Below are 12,566 nucleotides of genomic sequence, written 5' to 3'. Positions count from 1 at the left end.
ACTAGGAGCTTCTCGCCGCAGGAAGCTCAGATCCAAAGGACACGGTCTGCCCCCGGCGCTACTTTCTTGGTGATGTGAGGCCCCCTTTCTCTCTGCTTGCTTCTCTTTTTTAAAACTCAAGAGAGATTGGTTCAAAACATAATCCAATCTTGTAGATTGAGTTTTGCCTCATTAACATAACTGTCTCCTATCCCACCTCATTAACATCATAGAGGTAGGATTTACAACTCATAGGAAAAACACATCAAATGACAAAATGGTGGACAATCACACAATACTGGGAATCATGGCTTAGCCAAATTGATACTTGTATTTTGGGGGGATACAATTCAATCCATGACAGGGAGCCATTCTTGAGAAGCATGGAAAGTCCCTTCTTGGGGATTTCCCCCTTTCCCTGGAAATTTTGCAGACCATCTCCCATTACCCCATGATGATCCACTGCTCCTTGCTTCTGTATTCTTAGGTGCTTAGGCCTGTTTGTCTCTGACTTCCAGCTTCTGTAAAGGGGCTCTCACCCTCCCACCCCCCTTTAATGTCCATATTGGACAAAGCTATTTGGCTTGACTAGCCTCTTTTTCAGCTGCAAGCCTGGCCTCCGGCCCAATGATAAGCACCCACCCTTCTTGTTTCTATTTCAGATATTGAGCCGCTCACAGCTCTCTGGGTCTCCTGCAGATTAACTGGGCTAGGCATTGTGTCCCAGGCCCCAGGCTGCAGGTTGGGTTCAAGTCTGCTCCGCATGTCTTGTTCTGGAGCCCAGGCCAAAGGGTCAGCAGCTACCTAGAGCATGTTCTTCTCATGGTGGATCACCAGAGCACAAGGGAGCAACCCGGCCACGCAAGCACGTTTCAGGCCTCTGTTGACATCACGTGTCCAGCCAGAAGTTGCGAGGCAGGTGTCCTCCACTCTCCATGAAGCCGTTAGTGGACTGTGAATGATTTTATCACAAGAGGATGACAAACATGGACCAGTAATTCAGTGTCTCAGGTAACCTATGGTCATGCTGATGTGTGTCTCTTTAAATAGAACTTTGTTCCCATTTGGGCTTTTCTGAGTAGCCAAAATAAGTGTCTGTGTCACTGGGAAGGGAGGAAGTGGGGAGAAGGAAGAAGCAGAGAGTTAGCGTGGCACGTTTGCACTCTCAGGACACTGAGTATCTACAACTCCGTGTTGGTGTGTTCCTGTATGTGTTTATTCATATGAGAAAGAAATGCAAAGAAGGACATGAAAGTTGTGAAACTGCTTTGAAGTTCATTCATTTAAACTTCTAAAAAGAAAGCCCTTCAAATTCTGAAAGACAGACAAATGCTTAAAGGCATATTAAGGGAGTAAGTACCTGGTGCACAAAAAAAAGTTTTTAACTTTGACTAAGCCCTGTTTTTAAGGGAAAAAATAGAAACCGTCAGCTACGATGTTGCAAAACTGTCAAGTAGAAAACTCACAACTGATAAGTCACTTGACTAATTCACAGGGAGGGAGGGGAAGGGAAGAAGTTGGTGGTCCTACCAGTATTTGTTGGCAAATTCTGACTTACTCTTCGGTAGCCACCAGTTGACAAAACTGACACTATTCAAAAACTTGTGACTAGTCCCGTTATTGAAAAAAAGAAAAGGAAATTTTGAGACAAACAGAGACATCTGGAAAAAGATGTTCATGGTTTTCCCATAGTAACTACGTGTGGCTGAGTGCGCTGGGACACTTCTCTCCTGGGACCATTCCCGCAGCAAGTCCTGGGCTCTACGTCTGTTGGCCACATGCAGCTCACGTGAGCAGCCGCACATGTTCTGGGCCCTCAGCCACACAGCCCTCCTCATCTGTTGTCTCAGGCCAACATGAATTGCACACGCTTTAGAACAGGGTCTTACCCGTAAATACTCAATGCTTTTCATCTTCAAAGCGCTGTGCAAGGAATACCTGGTCTGTGCTGAGTAGTCATGTCCAGTCTTATTTTATGGCGTAGTTTTGCTCACTAATGACTGTTGTTGTAGTTGTTAGTTGCTGTAGCATCAACTCTGACTCATGGCGACCCCGTGTGCAACAGAAAAAATGTTGCCCGGTCCTGTGCCATCGCACAATTGCTGGTGTGCTCAAGTCCGTTGTTGTGGTCACTGTGTATTCTGAGTGCCTTCCAACCTAGGGGCTCATCCTCCAGCACTACACTGGGCGATATGCTGTTGTGATCCATGAGGTTTTCATTGTCTAATGCTTTCATCAAATTTTGGAAGTTTTCAGTGATTTTCTTCAAATATTCTTTCTGCCCCTTTTTCTCTCCTCTGTGACTCCCATGATGTGTATGTTGGTTAGCTTGATGGTGTCCCAGAAGTCTCTGAGACCCTGGTCATTTTTCTTCATTCATTTTTTTTTTTTTTTCTATTCCTCAAATCAGATAATCTTAATAGTCTTGTCTTCAGGTTTCCTGATTCTTTTTCTTTTTTTCTTCTGCCAATTCACATCCGCTCTGGAGCTCCTCTAATGAACGTTTCTTTTTTAGTGATTGTACTTTAAAACTCTAGAACTTCTTCCTTTTTTAAAAGTATAACTGCTTTCTCATTATCAATATTCTTTATTTGGTGAGACATTAATCTCACGTTTTCTTTGATTTTTTGGACGTGATTTCCTTTGTAATAGCCGATTTAATGTTTTTGTCTAGTAAATCCAAAATATGGGTGCCTCGGGAACAGTTTGAGGTATACTTTTTATTTTTTTGCATGTCTCATGATTTTTTGTTAAAGACCAGATTTTTTACTTAATATACTGTGGAAAACCGAAAATTGTATTCCCCACCTCTGTAGGATTTGTTGTTGTTGCTGTTTGTTTAGTGTCTTTCTTGGATTACTTCTGTAAAGCTTGTATTCTTAGTTGTGTGCAGCCACTGAAGTCTCTGCTTGGTTAGCTTTTCCATAAACCCATTGCTGTCGAGTGGATTCTGACTCAGAGCAACCCTATAGGACAGAGTAGAACTGCTCTATAGGGTTTCCAAAGAGCAGCTCGTGGATTTGAACAGCCAGCCTTTTGGTTGGCAGCCTGAGCTCTTAACCACCATGCCACCAGGGTTTCTTAGTGTCAGCAAATGATGAGACAGAGATTTCCTTAAATGCCTTAAATCAACAAGTCTCCCAGCCTTTTCCAAGGGGCTCAGTGTGTGTGAGGCATGGCATCAATGCCTTGGCAGGCATTTTACAGCTTTACCTACCTTTTAGTTCCTTTTTGTGCAGAGCCTCAAGGCCAGCAGTTGTGAGAAAATAGGGTCTTCTCAGGTCTTCCCTGGGCATAGCACAGTTCTGCATATGCATGAGACCTCCTAGAATCTCAGAAACATGTCTGGACTTTATAAAGCCCCCATGGACATCTCACTCTCAATCTTTTTCTTTTTTTAATTAATGTTTTTGGTCTGCCTCTTGTTAACCCCTACCAGTATTTCTACTTCAGACAGCTGTGATGTTAAGCAGTTGCTACTAATTATTTCTGACAAATGCCCTGGGGACAGGGCTGGTCTCACAGAGTGAGTCTGAGTCAATGAAGAGAAACTCTGAGAATAAAGCTTTTTCAGTGAACTGCCAAACTGGTGAAATAGTGACAGTTCTCGGGGGATAGGACTTTTGGGGGAGCTTCAAACCTTTTCTGCTCCCTCTGGTGGCTACTAGGCTGCTGGTTTTCGTAGCTGCCATGGTTATGAGGCTGTTGGTTTTCAAGGTAACTATAGAGCTGGAGAGAGGGATATGGGAATAGGTCAAGTTAAAATGCCACAAAGCTTGTGGTTCTTACAATGATTCGGTATTTTTCTTGAATAAATGCCCCTAGGATTGTTGCAAGGTAGTTCCAGTTCCAAATTATGTTGTCAGTGTTACATCTAATAAACAAGACATGTGGACGCAGGGTGTGCATGATGTCAAAAATACTTACATATTCACACTTAGTGATTTAAATAAGTCAAATTCAATCACAGAATCATTTCTTGCGTAGCTCCTATGATGAGGCAAGTACTGCACCCTGGAGAATAACAAAGGTGAGTGAAACTGTATTATTTAAGATTCTCACTGTAGAAGCAGACAGAAACTCACCTGAATCTTGTGTAGGCGAAAGGGAGGCTTGTTGGGATGGTCCAACAGTGCCCTGCACAGATCAGAAGTAAAGACTGCGTGGAAATGAGAATGTCTCAGCCAACACCAGCATGGATAGAAGACCATACTCAGAGAAGAATTCTTCTGCACACTTATATCAACCCTGATGTCTTGGCACCTATGGAACCCAGAAAAAACTCTGGGGAGTGGTGAGATTAGAGCTCTACCACTTGAAAGTTATAAAAAAGTAAAGAAGTAGTTTCTTGCAGGATTGAACTTGTAGTTTGAGATTTGTTCCTACCTCCCTTAAATGTTTACAAAATTCGTGTTACTGCACACATTCTGTTTTATTCATGAAAAAAAAAATAGATTATGGGCATTTTTCAGTGTCCTTAATCTGGTTTTATGGTATATTTCTTCAACTAGATGTGTTATTAATTTATTCTGTCTCTTTATGTGGGACATATAGTTTCCAATTTTTTATTATTACAAACGATGCTGTGAGAAATAATTTTCACATTAAACCCTGTCTGTCAGGCTTGTGCAATACTCTCATATCTCCTACATTTACAGGATCTTTCTTGTTCTCATTTTATCTTTATCACAGTTGAACATTAAGTTAAATTTATTGTTTTGTATTGCATTGTATGCATTTTAATGAGGTGTTCCTCAAATCCTTTCTGGAACAAGATAAGACACAAGTAAATAAATAAAAGCAGAATGCCCATATTTGTAAAACAAAAATCAGTACGCTTAGTGTGACAAATATGAGTTCACAGGGATGAAATTGCCCAGATAGTCTAATGGATCTATGAGTTACAGAAACCTAGTCATAGAACGCTTAAGCGCTCAATGCTCCCTATCTGTAAAATAGGGATGATAATAATAACAATACCTTCTTTATAGAATTGTTACGAAGTCTAAATGAAATAATTATGTATACCAATTAATACAGTGTTTGGCTCTTTGTACGTGCTCCGTAAGTGTTATGATTAGTAGTATCATTGATGGCCACTCAAAAGTAACCAGTGGCAAACAGGAAGTAATGTGATGGCCGACTTAAGTGACTAGATGACCGTGCTGGCCACCACAGCATTTTCTGGCAAAGCCAGCTCTTAATTTTAACCCTTCTTCAGGGCTTTCATAAATTATGACTATTTTGGTTTGAGGTAACAAAAACTCAGGTCAGACTAACACAAGCAAAAAAGGAGAATATAAATAACATTGATATGGACATTTTTCCTGGAATCTAGTGGCAGCAATGATTTGGGCCTCAGGATCCCAGTGGAACCATGGATTTGAAAGACTTCATGACTTCTCGCCGTGGCTTGCCTCTGCTCCTCTCTGGGTCTTCTTATCTTTTCTGTCTTGTAATGACTGGTTTCTTCTCCTACTTAGTCTACACAGAGGAACATGGCCACCGTTGGACCAAGGTTTTACGTATAGCAGGTTCAGCAGCCTGGAGGGAAACCCAACCCTGGGACCAAAGTCAAAGCCTAAAGCCCAAATTCCTAGTGGTCAGGTTGATGACCACCGTCTGTCACTTTGTGGTACTTGGTGACTTGTGTGTTGCCGTGATGGGGGAAGCTAAGCCACCAGTGTTTCAAATGCCAGGAGGGTCACCTGTGGACAGGTTTTAACAGAGCTTCCAGACTAAGACAGACTAGGAAGAAAGGCCTGATGATCTGCTTCCAAAAAATTAGTGAAAACTTTATGGATCACAACAGAATATTTATCCAACTCACTTGTTTTGGACACCACTGTGCCACCTGGGCTCCCGACACATCATCAGAAGGGACCGATTGCTGGAGGACATCATGTTTGGTAAAGTAGGGGGCCAGCAAGGGTGAGGGAGACCCTCAGGTGAGATGGATGGGCAGAATAGCTGCCATGACAGACTCGAACCTGCTGGTGACTGTGAGGCTGACACAGTCCCAGGCATCGTTTTGCTCTGTTGTATGTAGGGTTGCCCTGAGTTGGAGTCGACTTGACGACAGTTATCTATCTACCTGTGATTGATTAGCCTACATTGGGATGGATGCCTATCCCAGAATCAATCACTTGTAGCTAAAGGAGCTACAATGTTGCATAAACTGCCTGCTGCCATGATAACCATGTGGCTTGATTCTCAGAAAATAGAAATGCAAAATCCAGAAAAGTAAGGACTAAAGTCAGATAAATAGGTAATAGATGCTCGTTACAGTCCCTCCTCCCTGCCATCTTCCTGTGGTCGTTGAGGAAGCAGTTTATGCAGGACCCCAAACACTCATCCGGAATTGATTACTAGACTTGGTCATTCTGTCCCTTAGCTTGTAGGCATACTTTCCTCTGAGTTCCCACTGTTTTTCTCTACCTGTGCCCACTCTCCAGCCTGTGGGCAAAGGAAGGCTTGCCCAGTGCTCCAAGTGAAAGGTGCTGTCACATTTTACAAAGCCCTTAGGACCACCACTTGGAACACTTTGGTCCTTTGCGTCCTGAGAGCAAGCACCTTGGTGCTCGGTGGAGGTGTCTTGAAGAGGTGTTAAGCGCCAGCTCACAGAGATGGTGAGGTGGTGTGTTTTAGAGCCTAACCTGTGATCAGGGAACATACAGATTTTGTTATTTCCATATTAGCAGCTTCCTCTATGTGGGCTTTGTCACATGAATTTCGGAAGGATGGAGTGTTTTCCTGATTGACACCTTAGAATCGCTCTTTGTGGCACAGTCAGAAATATTCCCAGGTCTTGCTGGCTGCTGCGAAGTCTGAGCTGCTGGAGACAATCTCTGAGTGTCACTTGACACAGTGTGCGAGGTCGGGCCTGGCTGAGCTGCTTGTCTGGACACAAAGCCAGAGCATTATGTGCCCTGCAGGAGACCCATCGCCCTGGAGCCTGCCCAGGAAGGAGACTGACACATGTGGGTCATTCCACGGAGCCTTTTCCCCTTCACAGAGCAGAGCAGTCCTTACACTTCCAGAAGAAAATGACAGGGAACATGCTCAGACAGAGGGACAACGTTACCACTGCCTTCTGGACAGCCCTTTCTTTGTGGACTCGTACCAGTCATTCTTTTACCCACCTTATCTAATCCACTTCTATTTTGTGTTCTTTAATAAAGAAAAGAAAGGCAACAGTTATTTCATGAATTCCTTCTGTGTACTACAGGCAGCGGTGTGTGTGCTGGAGATGGTTTGTACAGGCTCACGAGAGCCAGCTGTTTGCTTTCCAGGAATTTTGCAAGAAACTGTTAAACAGGGCCTTAATCAAAAATTAAAATATGTTAACATAATTAAAAATTAAATAAACTATATTAAAATGAAAGATAAATATTCAGAACTCATCACTTTTTAATTATTTGACTACATTTTACTGTTACTTATGCTGTAGCAGTTATTTATGTCTGTGGTATCTGTTGGGAATATTGTAAATAGCTTGCTATTGCGCAACTCTGTCATATTGATGGCTTGGAATTGTGCAAAGTACAGAGATCCTGTACACCCCTTTACCCCACCACAGTTTCTTCAATTATTAACATCTTGCATTAGTATGTTACACGTGTTATCATTGATGAATGAATATTGATACATTGTTATTAAGTAAAGTCTTTAGCTCACATTAGGGTTCACCCTTAGTGTTGTTCAGTCCTGTGCGTTTTGACAAATGCTTAATGTCATGTATCCACCATTACAGTATCATACAGAATAGTTTAACTGCCCTAAAAATGCCCTGCGTTCCATGTATTCAGCACCTCCGCCCCATCCCATTAACCACTGATCTCTTCACCATCTCTGTAGTTTTGCCTTTTCCAGAATGTCATATAGTCGTAATCATACGGTATGTGGAATTTTCAGACTGGTTTCTTGCACTTATTTCCTTTCTTTGTCTTTCTGTGTTAGGTAGGACTTCCCGTGTGGTGTTGAATAGCAGTGGGGAGCAGGAACATCTTTTCCTTGTTTCTGATCTTAGGGGAACATCATCTAGCTTCTCACCATTAAGTGTGACGTCAGCTGTAGGTTTTTGTAGGTGTTCTTTATTAGGTGGAGGACGAGCCTTCTCTATTCCTAGTTTGCTGGGAGTGTTTTTTTTAAATCATAAATGGGTGATGATTTTAGACCACTTTTAAAATATAAATTTCCTTAGGATTCCTAAAGGCAACAAGCTGTATAAAATACAGCCAAGCTTTGGTTGACAAAATCCCGATGAATGAAAACCCTTGATGAAATGGAATTATTTGGAGGTGAGCATGTGTAGAGAAGAATGAAACAAGTCACAAGGTAACCAGGACAACTCAGCTAATTGCCAAATCCATCCCAATGGTTTCCTTTGTAACACTCATTGAACATTTTCTTGAACGTGGCAGGCACTGGGTTTTCCATGCATCGTGTGTGTAAGGGACGTGCCAATGGAACATTAAAAGCCCACGAGGACTTACCCTTATCCCAGCCTGCATGTCCTGCTGCATATCCTGGCTGCAAGCTCCTCTCCAACCCTCTTGGTGGGACCTGGATGCTAGCTCTCCTAGTCAAGAGGTATTTCCAGTCTTTAAAACCCAGCTATTGTTCACAGGCTAAGTTTCCTGTTCAGAGTGTGCAGTGACCTATTTCCCCAAAATACATATCCCACCAGGATCAGATTTTCCCGGGGCTGGCCAGCCACTCTTCTCAGATGGGCAGTTCCTAACAAACTTGGAAAGAAACACAAAGATCTCCCTCCGTCTTCCACTTCCTCCACCAGAGTTAGTCATAACCCCAGGAGAGGTCAGCCGGAACCTGTCCAGTCTCCAGCCCAGCCCGGTGCAGGGTAGGTGTGTCAAAGAGAACAGAACCATCATTTACATCCCCCCCACCATCCTTTCCACCGTCTATTACATGCCATTTTCTCAGTGGAGCCCCACAATAAAACCAGAAAACCAAACCCAGTGCTGTCGAGTCGATTCCGACTCCTAACAACCCTATAGGACAGACTAGAACTGCCCCATAGAGTTTCCAGGGAGCACCTGGCAGACTTGAACTGCCGACCCTTTCATTAGGAGCCATACCACTTAACCACTACGGCACCAGGGAGCCCCAGAATAGGCAAATTAAAATGGCAGGGTGTGGGTCATCATTTCTCCCCTGGATTATCGCAGCAGACTCCCTGCTTCTGTCCTTGCCCCTGGCAAATCTGTTCTGAACTCGGAGACCAGAGGGGTCCTGTTCAATGGCACGTTAGAACCTGCCACTCCTCTGCTCAGAACCATCCAACGACCCCACTTCAGTCAGAGGTGAAGCCCAAGCCTTACAGTGGCTAAAGGCTCTGCATGATCGACGCTCTACTACCCCAGGCCCTCATGTAGCTGATTTCTTTTGTGTTAATGTCAGGGATTTTGGTTGAGGCATATTTTGTAGACTGCAGTTACCCAGGATTGCTGATTACCTGTAGGCTTCATATAATGGTTGATATTTTTGTGTATATAACCTTTTTGAAAAATAATTTATTTTTTTTTTGCTGTTGAGAATATACATAGCAAAAACATAAACCAATTCAAGTTTCTACATGTACAATTCAGTGTCATTGATTACGTTCTTCAAGTTGTGCAGCCATTCTCACCCTCCTTTACTGAGTCGTTCCTCCTCCATTAACATCAACTCGCTGGTTTCTAATATTCCTATCTAATCTTTTGAGTTGCTATTATCAGTTTGATCCCATGTAGATCCATCTTAAAAGAGCATAATGCTCTAGGCAGACATTCTTTAGTAGTTAAGCTAAATTACTGTTTGGTTTTCAGAAGATGTCAGGGGATATTTTTGGTTTAAGGTTTAAAGATTATCTTAGAGCAATAGATTTGGGGGTTCATCCAGCCTCCATGGATCCAGAAAGTCTGGATTCCATGAGAATTTGAAATTATGTTCTGCCTTTTCCTCCTTTTGATCAGGATTCTTCTATAGTATCTTTGATCAAAATGTTCAGTAATGGTTACGTAGCTGATTTCTTAGTGGTCTCTCCCTTACTTATTCCGTCCGAGCCACAGTTATCTTCTTGCTGTTCCTGAAACTCACCAGGCATACTCCCACCTCGGAACTTTGCCCTTATTGTTCCCTGTCTCTGGAACTCTCCCCTCAGGTATCCTCACAGCTCACTCCCTCATCTCCTTCAAGTCTGTGCAAATGTCACCTTCTCAATAACATGTATGGTACTAGTTAAAACGGCAAACTGCTCTCTTCCCCTATGTTATTTCCCTCCTCACCCTGTTCTATTTTTACCATAGAATTTATCACCTTCTATAATCCCATGGAAACCCTGGTGGTGTAGTGGTTAAGTGGTATGGCTGCTAACCAAAAGGGTTGGCAGTTCAAATCCCCCAGGCGCTCCTTGGAAACTCTATGGGGCAGTTCTACTCTGTCCTATAGGGTTGCTTTGAGTCGATATCAACTCGATGGCACTGGGTTTGGGTTTTTTTAATCATCCCGTATCGTTTATGTATTTATTATGTTTATTGTTTACTTCTCTTTCAGTAGAATATAAGCTCCAAGAGGGCAGGATTTCTGTATTTTTTTGTCTATTTTGTTCACCGATGTATCTCAGAGGTCTAGGACAATGCAGGGCACAGAGTAAAAAAAACAAACCAAACCAAACCCATTGCCGTCGAGTCGATTCCAACTCATAGCAATCCTGTAGGACAGGGTAGAACTGCCCCGTAGGGTTTCCAAGGAAGCACTTGGTGGATTCGAACGGCCAAACCTTTTGGTTATCATTGGTAGCTCTTAACCACTACGGCATAGAGTAGGAACTGAATAAACATTTATTCAGTGAATTACATTTCATTTTAAAGATGAAGATTCTGAGACGCATAGAGGCTAAATGGCCTGCTCAAAATCACAAATGTTAGTGAGGCAACCTGGAATAGAGATCGGTTTCCCCCATGTCGGAACCCACACCGACCTTCTAATCCAGGCTTCTCTGTCATTGACAAGTGGAATTGTGGGAGAAAGTTCTAGGGAGTTCTCTCTAGAGAAAGCTGCTCTTGGGCTTTGCCAGCTTTACTTGTTCATCAAGATCAAGAAAGCCATTTAAAAACTCTAAAATATGGATTTTTTCAGTTTTTTTTGGAAATTGTCCTCTTATTGGGATGATTTTATGTACATATGTTGATACTTGCAAAATAAACTTAAAACAAGGAATTTTTTGTTGCTAGTAGCAAAAAAAAATTTTTTTTTTTTTAGTAGTGGAGGAGGAGGAATATAGAAACATTAGCTTAATCATGTGAGCTGCTCTAATAATAAAGCTGGTAGCTCCTTTCTGACAGAGAGCCTCGGGAAACTGAATACGAGATAACTTTCCTTTTAAGAGACAGTTTTGCTGAGTCATTGTCCATCTCTGAATTCGCTATCTCTTCCTTCCCACTCGGACTGCTGATTTCATTTCTAATTTATCTAAGGGGGTTTATGAGTCATCGTTGACATTGCAATTTCTTTAAGGCCCTTTATTTCTAAGCACTGTATTATTTCAGTTATTTATTGAAGTATAATAAACTACCCTAAAACCTAGTGGGTTGAAACAACAACCATTTATTTGCTCACCATTCTGTAGGTCAGGAATTCAGGCAGGATTCAGTGGGGTGGTCCCGGTGATGTCAGCTGGGATCATTCACTTGACTGCATTCAGTTGGTGGCTGGCTTAGCTGGAAGCTTGGTTCTGTGCACACCTCTGACACCTCAGTGCTCTCAACATGGCCTCTCTCCAGGCACTTGAGCTCCCTCTCAGCATGGTGGTCTTAGGGTTTATCCTTGAAAGTTGCAAAACGGGTATTTCCACTATATTCTTTTAGTCAAAATAAGACACAGAGCCAGCCTGTATTCAAAGGGGAGGAATATTTCTCATTGGGAGGAGTAGCAAAGAATTTAGTTATAACCCTATTTAATTCATTAAATAACGAAATATAGATGATTTGTTCCCACTTTCACCTGTGCTTCATCTCACTTCTCTGGTAAATAAAAGAGGTATTCAAGGAGCCTTGATCCCATGAGCACCTAATATATGCATCACCGTTATTTATGAATGCTCCCACTTCAGTCAAGCACTCACTTTAGGAATTTCTCTGCTTCCAGACCTGTTCCTCCTTGGAACCACTCTGTCTTGCCATAGAAGTTACTCCCCAAATCCCAGATCCCCATCACCATGAATCCCTACCTCACAGCCAAAGCATCCCCCATATCCATTGTGTCTGCTTTTTCTGGGACCTTATGGCCCTAGGACATCCTTCTAAATGCTATAATTATTGCAGGATACAAGGAAGGAGAAAATCTAGTCCCCACTGGTTGAAGTTCTGATTTTGACATTGGAATTAATTTTCCCATAGAAAATTGTTGGCTCTGCCAAGTGAGAAATTTGGGTGAGCCCAGCAGCAGTTAATTTTAAGATGGAAATGGTACATCTGGGACTGAGCTCAAGCAGGACCAGAGGGCACAAGTTAACTGCATAAGCAGATATTTCAGTCCCCCATGTCACCCACGTGGTTGTACCAGCACCGCTCCCTCAGCTCACA

At 42.6% G+C, this 12,566-nt stretch overlaps 1 long non-coding RNA gene across 5 annotated transcripts in view; it reads left to right on the top strand.

Annotated features, from left to right (window-relative positions):
* The window catches only part of LOC126068360 (uncharacterized), a 51,378-nt gene that overhangs the window by 21,684 nt on the left and 17,128 nt on the right, over positions 1 to 12,566 (top strand). For all 5 annotated transcript variants that reach the window (XR_007515631.1, XR_007515629.1, XR_007515633.1 and 2 more), the window contains one exon: positions 642 to 990. This is a non-coding gene — a long non-coding RNA (uncharacterized LOC126068360). The remainder of the gene's footprint in view (positions 1 to 641; positions 991 to 12,566) is intronic.

Source organism: Elephas maximus, chromosome 27, assembly GCF_024166365.1.
Source record: "Elephas maximus indicus isolate mEleMax1 chromosome 27, mEleMax1 primary haplotype, whole genome shotgun sequence".
NCBI lineage: Eukaryota > Metazoa > Chordata > Mammalia > Proboscidea > Elephantidae > Elephas > Elephas maximus.
This window is presented reverse-complemented; position numbering and strand designations above follow the sequence as displayed.